We start from the raw sequence: 27,500 nt of genomic DNA on the forward strand, positions 1-27,500 counted from the left end.
CAGGAGGAAGGGTTACTAGCCTCTTGCTCCCAGCATTTAAGTCACCTCTTTTGTCACGCGTGGCTTACAGAGGAAGAATTCTACTCCACTTCCCCGTGGAGGCTGTATTTTATTTCACAAAATAGTAAAGTATTAATGAGAGAAGGATTTTCCTAGCTTATGGAAATAAAGGGATAGGGAAGTAAGGTAGCACTTAATATATATATTCTCTTTAGTTATTGCCTCTGCTGCTACATAGGGCAGTGCTCAGAAATCCTAAGTTCTTAACTTCTGCTGTCTCTGTCATCTTCCCTACTCTGTTTTTTTTTCTGTCTTGTATGCAGTAGATCTACAACTTAGAATTCAGAAATTCTTTTTTCTGTTCACTGATGAAGAATAAAAGGGCACAATACTGTTACTGGAACAATACACACACACCCCTCACATAAGAGACTAAAACTTATATGCTAGTTGTGTCTAGTTAATGATCCAAATTACATATATGCTGGTAATTTGTGTACATATACACTGTTATAGTCGAGGATGTATTTATGACCAGTAATATTCCATACCCTATTTCATACATGTTTTTATGTTTTGCATTTAGTACCATTCAGTAACTGTTTAATGAAGAGAACAGAGCTACAATACAGTGTTCTTGTGTGGGGACAGGCAGTGGCTGCACTATTTCAGAGAGGGAGAGGGGGAGGGTGTTATGAAGTGGTGAGTATGAGGTGTGGTGTGGCGTGGCATGAGGACCTCTCACAGTACATGTTCATAAGTCATCAAAGGGTTCCAAAGTTCTATTATAGCATGTGTTGATAAGTCATTAATGGGTTCCAAAGTTTCATTATGGTAAAGGTGAAATATCATATGCATGAACACTGTAAGTCAGGGACCTACTGTACATACAAGATATCTTAAGCCTTACCATGAGTAAACCTAGCCAGAACTTGCAGTTTTTTCAGAAACCTCTCCATCATGTGGATACATTTCTTCCCTTTGGCTGTATTTAAATATTTAAGTGCTCTCTTAGCATTATAGCTTACATTAGTTTATAGGGTTCTCCATATGGAGTGATTATCCAAGACTTGCAAGTTACACTACAAATACATACCTGGTCAGATTTTCATGGTGTTCTTTCTAACTAATTCCTGTTACTGTTGTGATGATTAACACTGCAGTGAGGTCTTCCTCTCTCCCTCCCCTTGTGTGTGTGTGAAATCACCTATTTGTACTTGCTTATTTGTGGTTGCAGGGGTCAGTTCTCAGATCTTGGCCTTGCCTCTTAACTTGCCACAGTTCAGAATTGCTACCTCTTAGCATCATGGGCTCTATTGTACCTACTCTTAAAACTATATGTGGAGGCCTGCCTCCACAGCTTCTCACCAAGATCATCTTACTTCCCGACCATTCTGAGACTGAGGAAATACTTCCTAACATCCTTGTGGCTTATCAGCGACTTTTAACTTCTCAAATAGCTTAATCCCTGCCAACCTTGACAATTCCCTCAATATTTTGTATGTTCTTTTGTCCTCCAGTGCTGTTTGGTCCAATTTTGTTAGCCTTTCTTGTTGCCTGGCTTAGGAACAAGCCTTGTTGCATACTTCTTGACTTTCTCCAGTTGCTTAAATCACCTTTTTTATAGGTGTGGGTTCTGTACTAGTGCTGCATACTTCACGGTGGATCCGATGTATATCATGTAAAGGGCCCAGAATGACCCTTTGTTAAGATTCCTGAAGGCTACTCTTTGCTTTGTCTGGCAAACATTGCTTGCAGAGAATATTCAGCTGATGATATATTGGTGATATAGTGGGGACTATGCTCACCCCTAGCTCTATTTCACTGAGTGAAGTCTACAGCCTCTGTCCCTGTAGTCTATACCCTGTTTATGGTCTTTCTGATCTTTTTGTTAGTTCTTCAATATTCATGACCTCGCATTTACTGGGGCTAAACTCAAGCAACCACATAACTGAAATTGCTTTTGTAAGTGTATTTTTGGGGGTCTGAAATGGATTAATCTAATTTACATTATTCCTTATGGGAACAAATTCGTTTGGTATCAGCACTCGAATAGCCTTCTGGAATGAATTAAGTTCGTATCCCGAGGTACCACTGTATATCTGAGTCAGTCCCATCTGGAATGTTGTTAACATAAGCCAGAAATGGTGCTGGTCCTAATACTGATTCTTGCGGAATGCTGCTAGTCCCTCTTCCCCATTTTGATGTCTTTCTTGACAGTCGGTCTTTGCTTTCTTTCCCTAAGATACTCTTTAATCCACCAGAGTATGTTCCCTGTCATTCTCACCTTATTCTCTAAGTTTGTGGCTCAACCTCTTGTGGGTTATTATCAAACTGTTTCTTCAGTTAAAAAAAAAAAAAAAAAAAAAAAGCTATCCACCCAACCTCTCTCTTGTCACACATCTATTATTGTCATTGTACTCCAGCAAGTTGGTAAGATGAGATTTGCAATCACTAAATCCATACTGGTTATTGTTTATGAAGGTACTTTTTTTTTTTTTTTCCAGGTGTTCTACCAATCTCCCTGATAAGTTTCTCTGTTACCTTCCAAAGTATGTTTGTCAGAGAAATTGGTCTGGAGTTTAATGCCTCCTGACTGTTTCCTTTCTTATTTACAGGGATTACATTTGCTGTGGTAAATGTGCCATATCCATTGACTTATTGTAGATCATAGCTAGTGGTTTAGACAATACTTTCTTACTCTTCAGCAGAATCCATGGCGATACATTGGCAGGTCCCATTGCCTTTGTTGTATCCGTGTCTATCGAAAGTTTCTTTACTTCTTCCCCTTTTGTGTGGATGTCATCTAGTACTTATCAGTGCCCACTGTTCCATACTCTCTCTGTTATTACCCCAGTTTCCTCTGAGAAGCCCCCTTTAAATTGTTTTATCTACATTACACAGACTTCATTGTCATTGAGATCTTTCCTCCCATTCCTCAGTTTAATTACCTGGTCTTTTACTGTCGTGTTTCTTCTGATGTGACTGTGAGGTAGTTTTAGTTCACACTTCACTTTTGCTGCTACATCATCCTCAGATTGTCTCTCAGTTTCTCTCCTCACTCTAGCCTATTTGTTTCTGGTCAGTCAACTCACTTCCCTCTTCTTTTCTTTCTATATTGTTTCCTTTCTTATCCTTGACTCTTTTTGCCTTCTTGCATATCTTTGTTGTTTCTGCATTATCATCATGCATTTTCCAGCTGTGTACTGCATCATCTTGCCCACTGACTTTCCTTCCAATTCACTGTCCCAATCCACTACATTCAGGAAGTCTCTCAGTGCCTCAAAATTCCCCCTTCTAAATTTTGGCTTTTCATTCCCTTCACCTTCTGTACTTCCTTCTACCTTCAGTTCCACTACATGCTCGAAGTTCAGAACTGCATGATAACTATGTACTTGTGGCAGAATTTCAGAGAAAAAATAGTAATCAAATGATAGTCGGTATCACAACTCTTCATGTTTCAGGTATTTAGTGTATTTCCTGGATGTTTCTGACTTAACATCATAGATTGTTTCTTTGTCAACACCTGTCTAACCTACAAAGCTTTACCTATTTATACACCATATGCAACAATAAATTTTCATTAATTTTGAACTTACTGTTTAATGAAGTTTTTTATTCAGTTGTAGCACTTAGCCCTGCATCACTTGTACTGCTGTGTCATATATCTATATATATATATATATATATATATATATATATATATATATATATATATATATATATATATATATATATATATATATATATATATATATATATATATATATATAATATATATATATATATAATATATATATATATATATATATATATATATATATATATATATATATATATATATATATATATATATATATATATATATATATATATATATAGAGGAGTGATTGGTGGAATGATGAAGTAAAGGGTGTGATAAAAGAGAAAAAGGTAGCTTATGAGAGGTTTTTACAAAGCAGAAGTGTTATAAGAAGAGCAGAGTATATGGAGAGTAAAAGAAAGGTAAAGAGAGTGGTGAGAGAGTGCAAAAGGAGAGCAGATGATAGAGTGGGAGAGGCACTGTCAAGAAATTTTAATGAAAATAAGAAAAAATTTTGGAGTGAGTTAAACAAGTTAAGAAAGCCTAGGGAAAATATGGATTTGTCAGTTAAAAACAGAGTAGGGGAGTTAGTAGATGGGGAGATGGAGGTATTGGGTAGATGGCGAGAATATTTTGAGGAACTTTTAAATGTTAAGGAAGAAACAGAGGCAGTAATTTCATGCACTGGTCAGGGAGGTATACCATCTTTTAGGAGTGAAGAAGAGCAGAATGTAAGTGTGGGGGAGGTACGTGAGGCATTACGTAAAATGAAAGGGGGTAAAGCAGCTGGAACTGATGGGATCATGACAGAAATGTTAAAAGCAGGGGGGGATATAGTGTTGGAGTGGTTGGTACTTTTGTTTAATAAATGTATGAAAGAGGGGAAGGTACCTAGGGATTGGCAGAGAGCATGTATAGTCCCTTTATATAAAGGGAAAGGGGACAAAAGAGACTGTAAAAATTATAGAGGAATAAGCTTACTGAGTATACCAGGAAAAGTGTACGGTAGGGTTATAATTGAAAGAATTAGAGGTAAGACAGAATGTAGGATTGCGGATGAGCAAGGAGGTTTTAGAGTGGGTAGGGGATGTGTAGATCAGGTGTTTACATTGAAGCATATATGTGAACAGTATTTAGATAAAGATAGGGAAGTTTTTATTGCATTTATGGATTTAGAAAAGGCATATGATAGAGTGGATAGAGGAGCAATGTGGCAGATGTTGCAAGTATATGGAATAGGTGGTAAGTTATTAAATGCTGTAAAGAGTTTTTATGAGGATAGTGAGGCTCAGGTTAGGGTGTGTAGAAGAGAGGGAGACTACTTCCCGGTAAAAGTAGGTCTTAGACAGGGATGTGTAATGTCACCATGGTTGTTTAATATATTTATAGATGGGGTTGTAAAGGAAGTAAATGCTAGGGTGTTTGGGAGAGGGGTGGGATTAAATTATGGGGAATCAAATTCAAAATGGGAATTGACACAGTTACTTTTTGCTGATGATACTGTGCTTATGGGAGATTCTAAAGAAAAATTGCAAAGGTTAGTGGATGAGTTTGGGAATGTGTGTAAAGGTAGAAAGTTGAAAGTGAACATAGAAAAGAGTAAGGTGATGAGGGTGTCAAATGATTTAGATAAAGAAAAATTGGATATCAAATTGGGGAGGAGGAGTATGGAAGAAGTGAATGTTTTCAGATACTTGGGAGTTGACGTGTCGGCGGATGGATTTATGAAGGATGAGGTTAATCATAGAATTGATGAGGGAAAAAAGGTGAGTGGTGCGTTGAGGTATATGTGGAGTCAAAAAACGTTATCTATGGAGGCAAAGAAGGGAATGTATGAAAGTATAGTAGTACCAACACTCTTATATGGGTGTGAAGCTTGGGTGGTAAATGCAGCAGCGAGGAGACGGTTGGAGGCAGCGGAGATGTCCTGTTTAAGGGCAATGTGTGGTGTAAATATTATGCAGAAAATTCGGAGTGTGGAAATTAGGAGAAGGTGTGGAGTTAATAAAAGTATTAGTCAGAGGGCAGAAGAGGGGTTGTTGAGGTGGTTTGGTCATTTAGAGAGAATGGATCACAGTAGAATGACATGGAAAGCATATAAATCTATAGGGGAAGGAAGGCGGGGTAGGGGTCGTCCTCGAAAGGGTTGGAGAGAGGGGGTAAAGGAGGTTTTGTGGGTAAGGGGCTTGGACTTCCAGCAAGCGTGCGTGAGCGTGTTAGATAGGAGTGAATGGAGACGAATGGTACTTGGGACCTGACGATCTGTTGGAGTGTGAGCAGGGTAATATTTAGTGAAGGGATTCAGGGAAACCGGTTATTTTCATATAGTCGGACTTGAGTCCTGGAAATGGGAAGTACAATGCCTGCACTTTAAAGGAGGGGTTTGGGATATTGGCAGTTTGGAGGGATATGTTGTGTATCTTTATATGTTTATGCTTCTAGACTGTTGTATTCTGAGCACCTCTGCAAAAACAGTGATAATGTGCGAGTGTGGTGAAAGTGTTGAATGATGATGAAAGTATTTTCTTTTTGGGGATTTTCTTTCTTTTTTGGGTCACCCTGCCTCGGTGGGAGACGGCCGACTTGTTGAAAAAAAAAAAAAAAAAAATATATATATATATATATATATATTATATATATTATTATATATATATATATATATATATATAATATATATATATATATATATATATATATATATATATATATATATAAATATATATATATATATATATATATATATATATATATAATATATATATATATATATATATATATATATAAATATATATATATATATATATATATATATATATATATATATATATATATATATATATATATATATATTATATATATTATATATATATATATATATTATATATATATATATATATATTATATATATATATATATATTATATATATATATATATATATATATATTATATATATTATATATATTATATATATATTATATATATTATATATATTATATATATATTATATATATATTATATATTATATATATATATATATATATATATATATATATATATATATATATATATATATATATATATATATATATATATATATATATATATATATATATATATATATATTTACTCTTATATGATAATTACAAAATGTATAATGAAGCCAGCATTATACAGCATGTGAAGTTGGCCAACACTGTGTACCATAAGTCCCACACCGTGAGTTGTCATCCGCTAAAGCGAGAAGGGGTTAGCTAGTCCGATACCTTTGGATTTCAGAGTGATCACCTCTTCGCAAACCAACTCTACCTGTCACCCAGGACTGAATCTGGGTCCTCAGGTTGTGATTGCAACGTGCTACTCGTCACTTCTTGTAAAATTCGTCACAAGTAATTTCTTAGTAATATTTTAATACTTTTTTACAATTGTTTTTCACGATTATAAACTAATTTGTACATACCTGGCTTCTTAAGGGTGTGCATGGGTGTGGGAAACTATTATTTGAAACTACATAGCTTACTCTTTATTTAATGAAGAAAATATAAATAAGAGGTCAACTGAGTTAGTGACAGCAAAGAACTTAGAATTTGTCTGACCCTTCACCTCTCTTTGTCTCATGTATTCTTCTTCATTTTCTAATGAGTAGTTCTCTTAGTATCCTCTTCAGATGTTTTATTCATTGCCACATAGTGTCAGACATAATGAAAACTGTTTTTTGAAGTGTATGCAAACAATATATATTTCAGTATATTTGATGGTGATTTGTCATAGCAGAAAAGCAGTTGGCATGATTTCATTAAAGATGACATTTCAAAAAGTCAAGGTTTGCTTGAACACTCATTCATATGATTCCTCTACTTCATAAAGAATTAACATAAAAAAACATAGAAGGTTGATAAGTTGTCATTGTTCATGTTAGGTTTAATTATGCTTGGTAGTTTACTCTTGAATTCTAAAATGAGCAAATATGAAACATCATTTGCAAAATTGGCAATTTATTATTTTATAAAATTATGCACAAAAGTTTAGTCTGATTACAGATATCAATAATGTAAGAATTGTACCTTAGTTACACAAGTCTTAAAGAACATGAACAAAATTCAGTATGTTTGCCAGGAGCTCTTGTCTCTCCAGAATCCTTAATCATACATTTTCTCTGTTTTCTAATTACAACTGACAGTAAAAAAATATTTTGTTGAGTTTAATAATTACTACTGTCATTTGCATGAAAATGTTCACTAGAGAACACTGAAGACACATTTCAGTAGCTTGGGTATGAAGGCAGTATGCAGAATAATCTTGTTATTGACATAATGTTTTACTTAAGCTAAAGCTTTATCAAGGCATAACTTGCCTGTGGGAAATGTTATCATAATAAAAACTTGTTCTTCATTCCCTTAACATCAGCATTATGCAGTTCAAAAGCTGTGTCTTTATTAGTGGAATAATAACCGATAGTAAATATTAAGGAGCTAGTTTGCTTTAGAAATCATGAAATAAAGTTTAACAAGTTGCATCTACTCTCCTATTACACATGATAAGTGGAACAATATGAGAACTAAAGTGACAGTTTTAATAGAGACTTTGCAAGGTTCTTTAATTACCTTATTAGCTAAGTAATAATAATTAGGTTGAATTGTACTTTGAGCAGCAGCAGTTTGGCTGATCAGGTAGATGCTCAGACAGCTTCATCAAGATGGCTGTTGGAGTGCGAGACATGAGACCTAAACTTAATAATACATGTATTAAGATAATTATGTGACTGAAAGAATTATTCATGTACAGAAGTAAAGGCAAAATACAATACAGGAGTTGTGATAAAAATATGAGACAAAATATAAAAAGAATGAAGAAGTGAAGAATCTTCATATTGGATGAAGAAACAATTGTAAGTTTGAGTGTTTGTTCACAGAAGACGACACATTAAGACATATGAAGCAGTTTCCACCATTTCAAAACAAAATTGAAGTTAAAATTAAAGTTACTGAACAACAGTTGAAATAGGTAATGTTGGATTTTAAAAACTGCCATTGTACCACAAAAGATATCACTTGGTACTTAAAAATAATGTACAGATGTGGCAAGCTTATGTACTCTCTAATTTTTTTTTTTTTAGGGGGGGGGGGGGAGGATTTTGTTGCAAGACAGTAAGCTAGAGTACAGATGAAAAATGGTAAAAAATTTATAAGAAAAAAAAAAAATGTTCTTCCTAACCATCTGTGATGTGCTGAATTGTGATGCTTACTTTGGACTACATTCTCTTAGCATAGATAGCCTGACTAAATAAGCTATCCTCAAGTAGGTCTACTCCAGGGTCAGGCTGTAGGGGCAGTGACTTCTGAAACCAAGTAGTCTCTCTGTTCACAGTTAATTATCACTGGCAAGCATTATTGTCTTAATGCTGGAAAACCTGTTGAACAGTTTGGTTTCTGATTTGCAAAATTGCAGAACATTAGACTATAAAGTGAATTTTTCAAGCAGGAAATAGATAAATGCAATATGTCTTTTATTATAAAAGATTTCAATAGTGTTCCAGTGAGAAATATTTGTAAATAAACCATTTGAGAAATAACATTTGAGAATGATGCAGGTAGCAGCTCTTGGCTTGTAAATAAAGTTAGGAATCTTACCCTAACTTTGTAAAGCCCTGTGTAAAAAGAGAGAAAGGGACAGAATGAGAGAAAGGGAGTGAGAAAAGGAGGGAGGGAGTGAAAGAGAGTGAGAAAGGGAGGGAGGGAGAGAAAGGGGAAAAAAAAAGGGAAGGAGAGAGAAAGGGAAGGAGAGAAAAAAGGGAGGGAGGGAGAGAGAGAGAGGGGGCACCAGTCACTGGATGAATCCAAAGTCAGCTGTGTGGTAGCACTGGACATTGCTGGCTCTTTCGACCGGGTGTGGCACCAGGGCCTCTTAGCAAAACTTCAAGCACTGGGAATTGCAGGCTCTGTGCTATGTCTCCTCAGTGATTACCTTCATGGTAGATCTCTAAGGGTAGTTCTCAATGGAACAGAATCAGTAAGACGTCCTATTGAGGCAAGTGTTCCACAAGGAAGCGTGCTGGGACCATTGTTTTGGAATGTCTACTTCAACAACCTTCTTCATCTCATCCCAGAATCCCATGCATATGCAGACGACTGTACAGTGACATTCACTTATCCAAGAGAAGAAATGCCAGCTGCTCTAAGCTACATCAATCACCAGCTAAGAGCTATATCAGCTTGGGGAAATACATGGCAAATAACATTTGCACCTGAGAAAATGCAAATGTTGATTGTCTCTAGGCACCATGATGATAATGCTGGTGCAGTAGTAAGGATGAATGGGAGGGTGTTGGCACCTGGAGAAGAAGTTGATATCCTTGAGGTGAAATTTGACTCCAAACTAACCATGAAGAGCCATGTTGTAAATCTTGCAAACAAGGCAGCCAGAAAGCTTACAGCACTTCGCCGTATCTCGCATCTGGTTGACAGTAGGGGTTGCAAGATTCTGTACGAGGCAACAAGTACGCTCACACCTTGAGTATGCTCCACTTTCTTGGTTTGCCTGCACCCCTCTGATCTGCGACTGCTTGACAGAGTAGAGAACAGAGCAAGACATCTCATCTCTCGCCTGGACCCATCCTGGATAGATCTGTCATTTCAGCAGAGCCTTCAACACAGGAGGGATGTGGGTGGCCTTACTGTTATGTACAAGGTCAGTATTGTCAAAGTACCATACTTGGATCCACTTCGAGGACAGCGAGAAACAAGCTTTTATGCCACAAGACGGGCAGAAAGCAGCAACTTCACTGGCTGTACCCTTCTCCAGAACATCACTCCATCTGAGATCATATATACACAGGATGACTCGAGTTTGGAACACATTCGTACAGCATAATGATGTCACCGAGTTAAAGTCAGTTGATCAAATGAAAATGCTGGCCCACAGATGGCTCCAACTTCATCCTGTTCCTCACTTGTATGTCTCATAACAATAAAAATGCTTTCAAATGAGCTGATGTAGGTAACAGCTCTTAGCTTGCCAATAAAGTTAGGAATCCTTAACCTGGTTTGACAAGGTTAGGTTAAGGATCCCTAGCTTGTCCAGTGTTACCACACAGCAATGTCCAGTGCTACCACACAGCTGACTTTGGATTCATCCAGTGACTGGTGCCACTTAGTGAAGAGGTTTAACAACAGATCAGCAGCAGAATAACCTTTCCTGAAGCCATATTGGCAATCACAAAGTAGTGATTGGTAGTCAAAAAAAACTGTCATTTGTCTTGAGATTATTGTCTCAAGGATCTTACCTTGTAAAAGCCTGTGCAAGAGAGAGAGAGAGAGGAAGGGGGCTAGGATTAATGTGAATAATCGTGTATATGCTGTTAAAGTTTGATGTGCTGCTCATAATGTGCAAATGTCCTACATGTACATTAATGGCCTAATGATATGATACATGTTTACAAAAAATAGTTGAACTAATATTTGTACTATATTGCAGTGATACGTGTGTCTACCACTGTTAGTGTTTCAAATGAACAAGTGTTGTACAAGTGCTTATATATGACATTCACGTCTGAGTGTATTTAAAAATGGAAATTAAGAGCCCAACTAGCAAATTAGATATAGCTTTCAAATTTCATATTAAAATAAAGTCTCAGAAACTTGACCAAAGGGAAACATATTTTATTTATACAAGACAGGTAGCAGTGAGAAAAAAATATGCTACTTTATATTCATTATTAAAAAACTGCTATTATTTGAAAAGCCTTGATGATTTTTATATAGGAATACACACCAGAATTAGAGTTTCAGTTCAGTTGCATCCAGTTTTCTCTGAATTCTGAAACCAGTACTTTGCTTTACACTATTTTGCTAATGCAGCTATGTTCTGGTATACCTGGAGAGAGTTCCGGGGGTCAACGCTCCCGCGGCCTGGTCTGTGACCAGGCCTCCTTGTGGATCAGAGCCTGATAAACCCATTCTTCATTTATTCAGACTTCTTAAAATAAATGTTTTCCAGTTGCTGTAAGCTAAGAATGAAAATATTTTAAGCTAAGTATTGTGTGTATGTGCATTTTTTGGCCTACCTTTATTGCTTACTTAATATATGATAGTGCAAACACCTTATCAGGTTTTTATGTATTTGAAAGTGAAAAAAGGCTATGTTTCAATTTACAGCCATTTTTGCTTTACAGCTGTAGCCTAGAACTTAACTTGTTGCAAAAGTGGGACCCACCTGTACATACACAGTGGGGGAAGGTATGAGGAAAGTGTAGTGGGGAGACACATTCATATGCTAATGCACTACAATCCTGACAGACAGGCTGGTTGGTTATTGATGCAGGGAAGTTTGAATCCAGGAACACATGAACTCTGGCCATTCTGATAAAATATTTTCTTAACCCTTTCATGGCCCATGCAGTAGTATCATGGCTTTGAGCTCAGGGACCGTCTTGTAATACTATGTGATGAACTCGGCATACTCAGATTAGCCGTAAATGTTCAGTTTTGGCCTAGATATGAGAGAATGGGTCTGTTTGGAGTGTGTGCACCACGTAAAAGAAATCCTGCCCCATGCAGTGCATGATGAGGAAAAACAAAATTGACTGTGTGTATGGTTAAATATAGTGACTTTGCAGTGTATTTTCAAGTGGATGAATGGTTTTATTCTCAATTTCTTAGAATCATTTGATAGAATAGAAGACATATTAGTTGATTTTCATTGAATTTGGGACTGGAAGTAGCTTGAAAATAAGCTCAACATAGCAGAAATAATAGATTTTTGAGAATATTCCTGAAGATGGGTAAAGCCCCCTACAACTCCTAATCTGTTTTATGGGTTTTTATTAGGTCTGATTCAATTAATGGGATGCTGCAAACCATGAACAATCCTTCCAGGTTACTTCTTATTATCTAAGAAATAGAGCAAATCTTCTATTTTTTTTTTTGTTTGAATAAGAATTCAGAATGAAAAGCGAGTGTAATACAGCCTCTCCTCACTTAACGATGGAGTTCCATATCTGGGACCGCGTCGTTAAACAAATTTGTTGCTAAGTGAGGAGCATACTATAATGGTAGTGGGTTTGTGTCCCCTATCTTCAATATTGTTTTAATGTCACTTTTATAACATTTCTGGTAGATTTTCAAATGTGTATACAGTAGTGTACTGTATATTGAAATTAATAGAATAGAGGAAATCAGCTCTAATATACATTATTTAGGTATGCAAACTGGTCAGAGAACCCGTTTTAAATGAGTACGTCGCGAAGTGAGGAGAGGCTGAATAGGAGAGGGCTGGGGATGTGACTAATGAACAAAGGAATGTCTGCATTGTTTATTATGGACTGTACTTTCAATTTGTTATTTTTGGAATTTTGTGTGAAATTGGTCAAATTACCAAATCCTGATCACTTTATTGGGTAGTTGAAATAGTTGAATGTTCGGTTTCTTGTGCTCAGTCAATGGAATGGAAAGAATAATAAGAAAATAGCTAAGAATATGGTTGACTGGAACAATGGAATTGGCATAAAACAGGGCTCAAAGTGAGCAAAATTGCAGCTGTGTAAATTGCCCCGAGATTACTAAATTCACGCTAGCGTCATTCTGTCAATTATTCATTTAATTTCGTACTTTTGATGTCATTACCTTTGGAAAAAGATTCTCTACCATTTCATAAGAAAAAATAATTGTTTGGTGGGGAGGGAGATTTTTTTGGACATTGAGAACAAGTTTCAGATCTGGGGTCTGGACCCTGAAAAGATTAATAGGTACAGAGACTCATAATGACATTGAACAGTGCTCCTTTCTTGAAACCAAATTTTCGGATGTCCTAGCCCATGGCAAGATCATGAGCATGTGGTGGTCTTCACTCCTGCAAGGCTTCTCTATTAACCCTTTCACTGTCCAGAACTCAGAAATGAAATTGCTCTGTGTCAAAAAGAAAATCAACTTCTTCCTTCCCTCCATTTGTTTTGTTTCTGAAATGATAGAGAATCTATTTCTGAAGGGAAAGACACGAAAGATATGAAATTTGATAGAAAACTCACAGAATTACATTGGCACAAAGCAGTCTTGGCACAATTTTCATACCTGCAATTTTATCCTCTTTGATTCTTATTGTAGGCCAATTCCATTGTTCTAGTTTAACCATATTCTTAGCTATTTTGGTAGTATTCATTCCATTCTTTAGATTGAGTGTAAGAAACTGCTCATTCAACTATTAAAACCACCCAGTAAAATGATCAGAATTGGGTAATTTGGCCATTTTCACACAAAATTAAAAAAGAAAAAGCCTATTTAAAAATAGAGTCCATAATAAACATTGTAGACTTTCCAGGAACTAAAACCACATTTCTTCTGTTCATTAGTCGTGTCCCAGTATTACAACTGCCTTTGATTTTTTATTATTTTTCAAACAAAAATAGAAGATATACTCAGCTAATAAAATAAACCAGGAAAGGGTGTTGATGGTTTTCAGCATCCCGATAAATTGAATCGGACCACCTCCAACCTGTGGGTTGTAGGGGGCCTTAACTGTCCTCTGGAATGTCAGCAAAGATCAAATATTTCAGTCCTGAAGCCAACCAAATTTATATCTATTTCAGTAGTATGTCTTCCATTCTATCAATTGATACCAAGAAACAGCCAATAAAACCATCAAAACCATCCAAGAAAACACCACAAAGTAGCTGTTCTAAACCATACATATGGTCATAGTTTAGTTTTCCCTTTCTTGCACCGTGTGGGGCAGGATTACTTTTATATGGTGCGCACATACTGCACAGACCCATTCTCTCATAACTAGGCCAATATTTACCACTTGCAGTTTATCTGAGCAAGCTGAGCTCATGATGTAGAACTGCATCAGGGACCCTGACCTCAGAGATACAGATCTTTGAGATAAACACTGTAAAAGTTGGCAAACACCTGTTACTCTATGGCTGTTGGCAAGCTGCTCTCTGACTCAAATTAAGCTTGAATATATTAGATCACATAGGGTGTATGTAGAGGTGTGCAACTCACATACTTATAAGAACACAAGAACATAAGAAAGAAGGAACACTGCAACAGGCCTACTGACCCATGCAGAGCAGGCCCATATCCCCCCCCCCCCATTAGCCCAGTGACCCACCCAGTCTGGTCACCTCCACTCAAGGAAGGAGCATGGCACCAGACCCAGCAGCACAAGCTAGTCAGGTCCAACTCTCACCTGCTCACACCCACTCATGTATTTATCTAACCTGTTTTTAAAACTACACAACGTTTTAGCCTCAATAACTGTACTCGGGAGTTTGTTCTACTCATCCACAACTCTATTACCAAACCAGTGCTTTCCTATATCCTTTCTGAATCTGAATTTTTCCAACTTGAAACGATTGCTGCAAGTCCTGTCTTGGCTTGAAATTTTCAGCACGCTATTTACATCCCCTTTATTTATTCCTGTTTTCCATTTATACACCTCAATCATATCTCCTCTAATTCTACGCCTTTCGAGAGAGTGCAGATTCAGGGCCCTCAGTCTATCCTCATAAGGAAGATTTCTGATACATGGGATCATCTTTGTCATCCTCCTCTGTACATTTTCCAGATCATTTATATCCATTCTGTAATGCGGTGACCAGAACCGAGCAGCATAGTCTAAATGAGGCCTAACCAAGGATATATAGAGTTGAAGAATAACCTGAGGACTTCTATTATTTATACTTCTAGATATGAAGCCAAGAATTTTGTTAGCTTTATTGCGAACACTAATGCACTGTTGCCTTGGTTAAGGATTACTGCTAACCAGAACTCCTAAAGTCTTTTCACAATCAGTAGTATTAAGATCTACATTATTTAGTTCATATGTCGCATGGTTATTTTCCCATCCAACATTTAGAACTTTGCATTTGTCAATATTAAACTGCATCTGCCACTTCTCCGTCCATTGCATCAGTCTATTCAAATCATCCTGGAGTGCTCTAGTGTCCTCTTTTGAATGAATTGGACTGCCTATTTTGGTGTTATCAGCAAATTATGTTGCTATTTATTCCCTCATCTATGTTGTTTATGTAAATTGTGAACAACAACAGTCCCAACACTGACCCCTGAGGAACACCGCTTGTGTCGTGCTCCCATTCTGATTTCTCCCCATTTACGCAAACTCTCTGCTGCCTATTTGTCAGCCATGCTTCTACCCAGGAAAAAATTTCTCCTCCTATTCTGTGTGCCTTAAAGTTTCCTCAGTAGCCTCTTATGTGGAACTCTGTCGAAAGCCTTACTGAAGTCCATATACACAATATCATATTCATTACCATGATCTACCTCCTCAAACACCTTAGTGAAAAATGTTAGTAAATTCGTAAGACAGGAACGCCCCTTTGTAAAACTGTGTTGAGATTCATTAATCAATCTGTGCCTATCAAGATTGCTATGAATTGCTTTGGCAATTATTGATTCCATAAATTTTCCCACTATGGAGGTAAGGCTTCTTGGGCTATAGTTCGAAGCCAAGGACCTGTCACCTGCCTTGTAAATAGGTATTACATTTGCCATTTTCCACTTATCAGGCACTATGCCAGTTCGTAGTGATATGTTAAAAAGATTAGCCAAAGGTATAAGTTCCTCTTTACATTCCTTTAACACCCTTGCAAACCGTTCATCAGGGCCTGGGGATTTGTTAGGTTTTAGTTTCTCTGTTTGTCTGAGGACCATGTCACTAGTTACCACAATTGTACATAGTTTATTATTGTCCTGTTCTACATATCTATTATTTCAGGAATATTGCAAGTATTTTCCTGGGTGAAAACTGAGAGGAAGTAGGTATTGAGAATTTCACACATATCCTTATCGTTGTCAGTGATCTGACCAGAGTTACTCTTAAGTGGGCCGCTCTTGTCCCTAATCTTACTTCTGTATACCAGAAACAACCCTTTTGGGTTAGTCTTTGAATCCCTTGTGACCTTAGTCTCACACTTGGCAGCATTTGTTTTCCTATTCCCTGAGGGAAATCTTGTGTTCATTCCACTTACCTCCCTTCTTTGGGCATTATTTTCTTCCCAGAAATCTGGAGACAGAGCTCAGTATGACCTAAAATATGATGGACATTTAAATCCCAAAAAATAACTAGGCAAATTTTTGCTCTGCCACATATCTTTAATACTTGAGTGGTCATACTGCCTGCTGACTGTGTTTACATGGGATTTTTGGGGATATTGTCCTCATCCTTTCTAATTTATGGACATTGATAATGTCAAACAAAAGGAAAACCAGTGATATTCCAGTTTGCTGGCTGGGGGAAAAAATGATTTCACACAACAAATTAAGTAAACAACTATACATTTTGCCAATATTCCAGAAAGGTAACAGGTAATATCCTTTGAACTTTACACTGGTCTCAATGACAAGCATTGCTGTGAAACTTCTTGAATGTTCTGTTAGAGAAAGATGAAAAAAAAAAAAATGGAGAGAGAAACATTGTATTGGAGATTTTTTCTCAGTTTGAAAGGAAAGTGTGAACAGTGACCTAATGGAGAAATGTCATCAACAGTGTGCCATAAACATTGATTCTTGTCCTGGCAGTATCTTAATTTATATGAATTACTGTATTTTTTTTTTAACCACATTTGCTGTTTCCCACCAACATGGGATTTCAAAGTAACATGCATCATCATTTATTCATTATCACTCTTACTGGAAGTTTGTGTGCATTACAGTTCAAATGTTTCTTCAGACTGCAGTATCCCCAGCCAGAGTGCATGCATACTACCTCCCATCACCTGACTGTTTTACCTGAATCCTTTCATCATTATTTCTTTGCTTTATTTCACGCTGTGTTGCCTTTGAGGTTTAGTGCTTCTTCTTTTTTATTGTAATAATAATAATTGATTAATTTCCAATAGCATGCCAGATCCCAAAATAACCTGAGACAGACAGACAGAGACAGACACACACACACAGACAGACACACAGACTCAGACAGACACACACACACAGACAGACTCAGACAGACACACACAGACTCAGACAGACAGACACACACACACAGACTCAGACAGACACACACACAGACAGACTCAGACAGACACAGACAGACAGACAGACAGACAGACTCAGACAGACTCTCTCACACACACACACACACACACACACACACACACACACACACACACACACACACACACACACACACACACACACACACACACACACACACACACAGACACACACACACACAGACACACACACACAGACAGACACACACACACAGACAGACACACACACACACACAGACAGACACACACACACACACAGACACACACACACACACACACACACACAGACACACACACACACAGACACACAGACACACACACACACAGACACACACACACACACACAGACACACACACAGACACACACACAGACACACACAGACACACACACACACACACACACACACACACACACAGACACACACACACACACACACACACACACAGACACACACACAGACACACACACAGACACACACACAGACACACACAGACACACACACACACACACACACACACACACACACACACACACACACACACACACACACACACACACACACACACACACGCGCGCACACGCAGACACACACACACACACACACACACAGTGTGACTAAGTCCCTGAAACAGGAATTAAATAGGTTGAACATGTGTAGTGATAATTGTAATAAAGAATTTAATGTGGATGAGTGCCATTTCATGGAATTGGGAGAAAGTGGAAGCAGGTCTCTAGAAAAACAAGGTTGGCGACATGCAGAAATTTGTGTACAACACGTTAGATGAGAATTGAAATGTGGTGGTATTATAGGGTGTGTACCTAAAATCTTTGGGGTAGTCCAAAGATGAGCCGTAAGATAACTTGCACAGTTAAAAACCTGAGTTTCGGTTCGAAGACAGCTTTAGGTAAGCCTTCAGTGGCTGATGACGAGGAGGAGGAGGGTGAATAAGAGTTCATTGGTGTGAACTGAGGAGCTGATAGGACACTAGAAAGTTTTTTTGCTAACAGTGAAATAGGTTACAAGAGGATGAATTAAGTGCCACAGCTACTGGAAAATTACAGAAAAATTATATTTTTATAGGTACAAATTAGGTATTTACTTTATTTTGGGATGTAATTTCTTGGAACATTTCATGTAAGACAAGAATAAGACAGTTTCAGGGTTGAAGCATGCAAGACAGGTTAACACTCATTCTTTGGCATTGCCAGTATAAACCTTTGTTGGTTTGCCATTCACAGAATTTTCATGCCTTGAGAGATTTCACAAAGGCTTTTCAACTAGTCTACTAGGAAGTACTACATATATCAAAACTCGAGGAAATTACTCGATGTATGACTGGTTTCTTAAATGTTTGTGCTGAGGTTGAGCTATAATTCTGTGATAATGCATTGCCTTGAAAGCATTATTTGTGCTCATCAGTGCCCCAGAACACCTATAACTCTTCCTGACTTACATCCAAACAGTAAAAACGATGTTCCTGCTTCCAAGTAGTGTGCCACCTCTGTTGCAGCCCCTTGATGAGGAGGACATACCCACATATTGGGGAGTTTCTACGTGAGGCATTCACTTGCACACACATGAATGTGTCTGATATAGACAAACCCTCAGTTTGTGACTTGCAAAAAGGCTATTCCTTCCTTGACACACTTAAGAACATCAAGCATGTATGGGATGAAGTGCAGCCAACCACCATGAATTTGTTTGTAAACATGGTTGGCTGCAGTGTATGTACGTCTTTTCTGGATTCCCTGCATCTGAGAAAACAAGTGAACGACATTCTCAAAGTTGCTAAACGTGTTACAGGGAAGGGATTTGCCGACCTGATTGAAGACGACGTTATGGAGCTCATTGAGTCCCATGGTGAAGAGATGTCCGTAGAAGACTTACTGAAGGTGATAGATGATCCAACATAGATGAAGATGATGACGAAACATGCACTCTCATGGACCTGTCTGAAATGCTGACTGCTGCTAACTGACTAAGCTAATGGAGGGCAAATGCACAAATCTTAAATGTTGCCTTGACTGGCTAAACAGACTAGATTATGGATGTTCTTGGAAAGTGGCAGCCAGTATCTTCAGTACTACTGCCTTCAGAACCACATCAACACACTTCTCTACTCCTGTTGGCTCTCACTTTGATAATTTTAGGAAACTTTGATGGCTGATCACCCAGCACCTGAAACTCTTTGGGCTGATACACTTATGGTGAAGATGTATGATTTATATAATAATGACTATAATGTATGTAGTTATTGTACTTAATTTAGTAAACTCACTTGAGCTACACACATCCTCTTAATTCTCTTGATTTATATATAAAAATTTTTAAAGTTTGTGTGCATTTCACTGTATTTCACTAATATACATGAAGCTTAAAGTACTAGTAAGTAACAGCAGTTTTATCTGGAAAAGCATCTTGAAAATTACATAATTGAGGGTAATTATTTGAAATGTGCTTGTATAGCTGCATGGCTTGCTCACTGCATGTATTCCCATGCACTCCCAGGTTTTAACTAGTAGTATAATACAATATTACAGTTGAGTATGACAAAATGAGAGAGTACTGTGTATTCTTGTAAAATGTACATAACAATGGGTACATTGGCAGGCTCTTCCTCATGTCATCTCTTGGTTCTTGGTATGTCTTCACATTTGTCTTGTATCACACTTGTATTTTTATATGAATTAATGCAAGTGTAATTTGGAAGGTAATCCAAGTTAACAAAGAGGGAGGTAACATGGAGTGGTGTCTGCTTGTGCTACAGTTACAGTATTATGACTAGTGTTAGATAGCTTTTAAGGTCAGAATGCTTTTTTACCCCAAAAATTGTGAGATACAAAGGTAAGGCATTTAAAATGTAGCTAGCATGGTTACATGAAACTAGTTATATAGGCACTGCTAGTGAAGTTAGGCTTACTGTGTGTGTGGGGGGGGGCATGGGGAGGGGTATGTGTGTGGAGAGGTAGTTGGTGAGTGGAATCTCTGGAGGTGGGAATACAATAAGCAGTGCATTCTTGCATGCATGTACATATATTTTAATTATGTAAAATTTTTTCTCTTGTCACTAACACTTGACTCTCACATATTACCTACCTACCTGGAGGGTATTCCAGGGATCAGTGCCCCCTGTGGCCTGGTTCATGACCACACCTATACGAGTTTATTGCTATTTTTTATTACAAGTTTTCTCTGTCATTGTTTAATACAGTGATTAGCACAAAATATTATATACAGTGGTCCATCAATTATCGTCCTTAATCCGTTCCTGGAAGTGGGACTATTATTTCAATTAAAGAAAGAAATAAAGAAAGGAATAAGAAAAGCAAAAAGGGATTATGAGGCTAAGGTCGCAAGGGATTCAAAGACTAACCCTAAAGGATTCTTTCAGGTATACAGAAGTAAGATTAGGGACAAGAGTGGCCCACTTAAGAGTAACTCTGGTCAGATCACTGACAGTGATCAGGATGTGTGTGAAATTCTCAATACCTACTTCCTCTCAGTTTTCACCCAGGAAAATACTTGCAATATTCCTGAAATAATAGAATATGTAGAACAGGATGATAATGAACTATGTACGATTGTGGTAACTAGTGACATGGTCCTCAGACAAACAGAGAAACTAAAACCTAACAAATCCCCAGGCCCTGATGAACTGTTTACAAGGGTGTTAAAGGAATGTAAAGAGGAACTTAGCATACCTTTGGCTAATCTTTTTAACATATCACTACAAACTGGCATAGTGCCTGATAAGTGGAAAATGGCAAATGTAATACCTATTTACAAGGCAGGTGACAGGTCCTTGGCTTCGAACTATAGCCCAAGAAGCCTTACCTCCATAGTGGGAAAATTTATGGAATCAATAATTGCCGAAGCAATTCGTGGCCATCTTGACAGGCACAGATTGATTAATGATTCTCAACACGGTTTTACAAAGGGGCATTCTTGTCTTACGAATTTAATAACTTTTTTCACTGAGGTGTTTGAGGAGGTAGATCATGGTAATGAATATGATATTGTGTATATGGACTTCAGTAAGGCTTTCGATAGAGTTCCACACCAGAGGCTATTGAGGAAACTTAAGGCACACAGAATAGGAGGAGAAATTTTTTCCTGGGTAGAAGCATGGCTGACAAATAGACAGCAGAGAGTTTGCATAAATGGGGAGAAATCAGAATGGGAGCATGTCACAAGCGGTGTTCCTCAGGGGTCAGCGTTGGGTCCATTGTTGTTCACAATTTACATAAACGATATAGATGAGGGAATAAATAGCGACATAAGCAAATTTGCTGATGACACCAAAATAGGCAGTCCAAGTCATTCTAATGAGGACATTAGAGCACTCTAGGATGATTTGAATAGACTGATGCAATGGTCGGAGAAGTGGCAGATGCAGTTTAATATTGACAAATGCAAAGTTCTAAATGTTGGACAGGTAAATAACCATGCCACATATAAACTAAATAATGTAGATCTTAATACTACTGATTGCGAAAAGAATTTAGGAATTCTGGTTAGCAGTAATTTAAAACCAAGACAACAGTGCATTAGTGTTCGCAATAAAGCTAACAAAATTCTTGGCTTCATATCTAGAATTATAAATAATAGAAGTCCTCAGGTTGTTCTTCAACTCTATATATCCTTGGTTAGGCCTCATTTAGACTATGCTGCTCGGTTCTGGTCACCGCATTACAGAATGGATATAAATGATCTGGAAAATGTACAGAGGAGGATGACAAAGATGATCCCATGTATCAGAAATCTTCCCTATGAGGATAGACTAAGGGCCCTGAATCTGCACTCTCACGAAAGGCGTAGAATTAGAGGAGATATGATCGAGGTGTATAAATGGAAAACAGGAATAAATAAAGGGGATGTAAATAGCACGCTGAAAATTTCCAGCCAAGACAGGACTTGCAGCAATGGTTTCAAGTTGGAAAAATTCACATTCAGAAAGGATATAGGAAAGCATTGGTTTGGTAATAGAGTTGTGGATGAGTGGAACAAACTCCCGAGTACAGTTATTCAGGCTAAAACGTTGTGTAGTTTTAAAAATAGGTTAGATAAATACATGAGTGGGTGTGGGTGGGTGTGAGTTGGACCTGACTAGCTTGTGCTGCTGGGTCTGGTACAGTGCTCCATCGTTGAGTGGGGATGACCAGACTGGATGGGTCATTGGGATAATCTGGGGGGGTGGGTCATTGGTCTAATTCCAAGGGTTGGGGGGGGGGGACATGGACCTGCTCTGCATGGGTCAGTAGGCCTGTTGCAGTGTTCCTTCTTTCTTATGTTCTTATGTTGTTATTGAAATAGACGATTTTCCAGTCAATTTTCCCCATTAGAAATAATGTAAATACAATTAATCCATTCCTGACACCCAGAAATATTAAAACAAAAAAATTTTTTCATGAAATATAGATGTAGTACTTAAACAATACAATGGGACATGATGAATGAAACATTAACAGCATAACACTTAACTTTATTGGCGAATCTTCTTAGTGTATGGAAGACTTGAGGAGACAGATTGCATTAGTTATTCTTTGGAAGGGGAATCCCCTTCCATCAACACCTCAGGTACCAAGTGCTTTTCTGGGGTTACTTCTCTTCTCTGTTTCTTAATGACACTAGGACCAGCTTGAGAGTCACTGGAGTCCTGTCTCGCAAAAAAACTGTCCAGTGAGCTCTGTTTCTGGCGTCTCTTTAACACTTCCCTAAAATGGGCCAAGACTCTCTCACTGTACAAGTTGCTGATATGACTTGCAACATCCTTCTCAGGGTGATGTTTCTCCATAAATCTTTCCATCTTACCCCACATTTCAAAAATCTCCTTAATTTCTGAAGAAGGCAACTTCTTCCATCTCTCTTCCTCCTCCTCTGCAGCAAGATTCTGAGCTGTGATCTGTTGCTCTTCCTGCTGAAGGTCTTGCAGCTCCTCAGTGGTGAGCTCATCGTTGTGGTCCTCCACCAATTCTTCCACATCCTCCAAACTCACATCCAACCCCATGGAACTCCCCAATGCCACAATAGAGTTCACAACTGACATAGGCTCATCAGGGTCAGCCCCAAGCCCTTCAAAATCCCTCTTGTCGACACGATCTGGCCACAATTTTCTCCAAGCAGAGTTCAAAGTCCTGGTGGTCACTCCCCCCCAAGCCTTACCTATAAGGCTTATGCAATGGAGAATACTGAAGTGTTCTTTCCAAAAATCTCTTAGGGTCAAGCGAGTGTCTGAGGTCACATTAAAGCACCTTTGAAACATACCTTTGGTGTAGAGTTTTTTAAAGTTTTAAATGACCTGCTGGTCCATGGGCTGGAGGAGAGGAGTGGTATTCAGGGGCAAGAGCTTTACTGTGATGAACCCAAACTCCTCAAAAATTAGGTCATCCAAGTTTGGAGGATGAGCAGGCGCATTGTCCATTACTAGGAGGCACTTGAGATCCAATTTCTTTCCCAGGAGGTAATTCTTCACACTAGGGCCAAACACTTCATTGAACCACTCGACGAAAATTTCCCTCGTGACCCATGCCTTACTATTAGATTTCCAAAACACACACAATTTACTCTTCATAACATTGTTTTTCCTGAACACTCTGGGATTTTCAGAATGGTACACTAGTAATGGCTTCACTTTGAAATCCCCACTAGCATTAGCACAGAACATGAGCATCAGCCTGTCTTTCATAGGCTTGTGTCCTGGCAGTGCTTTTTCCTCTTGAGTAATGTAGGTCTTCTTTGGAATTTTCTTCCAAAAGAGGCCTGTTTCGTCACAATTGAACACTTGTTCAGGTTTCAGTCCTTCAGCCTCTATGTACTCCTTGAACAGCCTTTGCTCACCTTAAATTCACTTGCATCGCCACTAGTTGCAAGCATTTTCTTTACCAAATCGTCATGCAACTGCCTAGCCTTTTCACAAATAATCGACGTCATAATACTATCTCCTGCTGATTGTTTCTCGTTTATCCACACCAATAATAACTTCTCAACATCTTCGAGTACTGGTGATCTCATTTTTGTCAGCATATTTACCCCCTTTGCAACAACAGCTTCCTTGATTTCCTTTCTCTTGGCTATGATGGAAGATATGGTTGTACGGGATTTGTTATACATCCTGGCCATTTCGCTCGCACGTACGCCACTTTCGTATTGTTCAATGATGTTTTTCTTAAATTCAATCATATTCTCACCTTTACCAAAGGCTTGGCACTAGGAGCTTTCTTTGGAGCCATGGTAGCTTATTTAGCACTTGCAAGCACTAAAATGAATGGAATATTATGAAATATTTCGTATGAACACGTGAGGGGACCGTCGCTCACTGGTAAACAATGGCACACTGGCTGGGAAGGGAGGCCGAGGTGGCTCAGAGCCGTGAGTACGCGTCCAGGACAAAAGACGATTAGCGAGTTAACGGACCATTTGCGAGCCAATGTTTAGAGGAAATAACGCGACGATTTCCGAAATGGATGACTATCAGGCTGGATGATTATTTAGGGACCACTGTACATCCTTCATCCTGTTGATCCTTGTAGTCACCTACATGTGATTACATGGGCCGAGGCCTCGCTTGTGGCCCTACCCCACAACTTGTCACATGCCAAATTTACTCCCTCCTAGCCTTGTGGGCCCTATCATACCTACTCTGAAAACTTTGAATGGAGCCTGGCTCCTTTGTCATTAACTCTTAAACTATGTCCAACATACTAATACACAGGTGCTGGTACTGTGTGCAACATAGTGTTACCTGGGTGCTGGTACTGTGTCTGACATACTAGAACGTTTGCTGCTGGTACTGTGTCCGACGTAGTACTAGTACGTAGGTGCTGGTACTTTGTTTGACGTACAGGAGGCCCTCCACATTCGCAAGGGTTAGTAGATCAAGAACCTTGCGAATTTTCAAGATTCGTGAATGTTTGATGCACAGATATGATGTAGCGAAATACATTGGACCCCCGACTTACGAACAGCTCCCAACTCGAACAATTATGTAAGTGTACTTTTGGGGGTCTGAAATGGATTAATCTAATTTACAATATACCTTATGGGAGCAAATTCGTTCGGTAACGGCACCCTAACAGCCTTCTGGAAAGAATTAATATCGGGAGGCGGGGGTCCACTGTATAATTATACTGTAATGTAGCGTTCAGAAATGTTTTGATGCGCAAATATATCGTAGGGAAATATAATACGTAATAGCATTTACTTAGCCTGACAATACTGCTTCCTTAACCTATTGAACCACAAACAATCATAAAACACCTGAAAACATTTTATATATTGTATATTGATTGGGCAGCTGGGCATTCGTGAATGTTCGAAGCTCACGGAAGTGGAGGGCTAGTTGTACTAGTACATAGCTGCTGGTACTGTGTCCGACATACTAGTACTCTTAACTAGCAAAAGTAAACAAAGAAATCAGGAAGTGTTGTTTCAGCACCAGCTTCCCCACCATCAAACAGTGTATGCAAGTGGCATGAAGATGACTTAGTCATTCCAAATTTATTACAATTTTGCAATACAGTGGAATCGAGTCACAAAGTACACTTAACTATATTTCATCCAGGATAACCCAATGAAATCAAACTGTGTAAATAATTTCTATGTTTTGAGGAATATTATACTCAAACTATTGTAATATAAGTATTCATTGCACATAGCCGTAGAAGACCATAATTGTAAAAAAAAAAAAAAAAATTATACAGTATATATACCATGTATATAACACAGTAAAATCAATCAAAGTGACTTATTTCATGTTTTTAGAAATACACTCAAACAATTGTAATGTTAAAAGCATTCCTTGTACATAGCCTTAAACAACCAAAATGGTCAGAAAAGACAGCTGTGTCACGTGTGTGCGTACGTGCGCACACGCGTGTGCTCACCTAATTGTGGTTGCAGGGGTTGAGCCATAGCTCCTGGCTCTGCCTCCTCACTGGTCATTACTAGGTCACACACTCCCTGCCTCATGAGCAAGGGGAGAGTGTAAGAGTGAGTGAGAGTGTAAGAGAGTGAGTATGTAAGAGTGTGTGTGTGAGAGAGAGAGAGATTGTAAGAGTGAGAGTGAGTGAGATTGTAAGAGTGTAAGGGAGAGAGTGTAAGAGAGAGAGAGTGCATGTATATTGAGTGTGTAAGAGAGTGAGAGAGAGTGTGTAAGAGAGAATGTAAGAGAGAGAGTGTAAGAGAGAATGTAAGAGAGAGTGTAAGAGAGAATGTAAGAGAGAGAGTGTAAGAGAGAGTGTAAGAGAAAGTGAGCTAGTGAGAGTGTAAGTAAGAGAGTGAGCTAGTGAGTGTAAGAGAGAGAAAGAGTGTGAGAGTGTAAGAGAGAGAGAGAGTGAGAGTGTAAGAGAGAGAGAGTGAGAGTGAGTGAGTGAGAGTGAGTGAGAGTGAGTGAGAGTGAGTGAGAGTGAGAGTGAGTGAGAGTGAGTGAGAGTGAGTGAGAGTGAGTGAGAGTGAGTGAGAGTGAGTGAGAGTGAGTGAGAGTGAGTGAGAGTGAGTGAGTGAGTGAGAGTGAGTGAGTGAGTGAGAGTGAGTGAGAGTGAGTGAGAGTGAGTGAGAGTGAGTGAGAGTGAGAGTGAGTGAGAGTGAGTGTGAGTGAGTGTGAGTGAGTGTGAGAGTGAGTGTGAGTGAGTGAGTGAGTGTTCCACAAGGAAGCGTACTGGGACCATTGTTATGGAATGTCTGCTTCAGCGACCTTCTTCATCTCATCCCAGAATCCCATTCATATGCAGACGACTGTACACTGACATTCACTTATCCAAGAGAAGAAATGCCAGCTGCACTAAGCTACATAAATCACCAGCTAAGAGCTATATCAGCTTGGGAAAACACAAATGATGATCGTCTCTAGGCACCATGATGGTAATGCTGGTGCAGTAGTAAGGATGAATGGGAGGGTGTTGGCACCTGGAG

At 38.4% G+C, this 27,500-nt stretch overlaps 1 protein-coding gene across 5 annotated transcripts in view; it reads left to right on the forward strand.

Annotated features, from left to right (window-relative positions):
• The window catches only part of LOC128705417 (female sterile (1) homeotic), a 684,385-nt gene that overhangs the window by 201,133 nt on the left and 455,752 nt on the right, over positions 1-27,500 (forward strand). The window contains exon 1 of one of the 5 annotated variants that reach the window (XM_070092343.1): positions 6,862-6,970. The exons of the other annotated variants lie outside the window; for them this stretch is intronic. The gene's annotated coding sequence lies outside the window, so the exon portion shown is untranslated. Of the gene's footprint in view, positions 1-6,861; positions 6,971-27,500 lie in introns of those variants that run through there. 5 annotated transcript variants of the gene reach the window in all.

The sequence above is a fragment of the Cherax quadricarinatus genome, chromosome 3 (assembly GCF_038502225.1).
Source record: "Cherax quadricarinatus isolate ZL_2023a chromosome 3, ASM3850222v1, whole genome shotgun sequence".
Lineage (NCBI taxonomy): Eukaryota > Metazoa > Arthropoda > Malacostraca > Decapoda > Parastacidae > Cherax > Cherax quadricarinatus.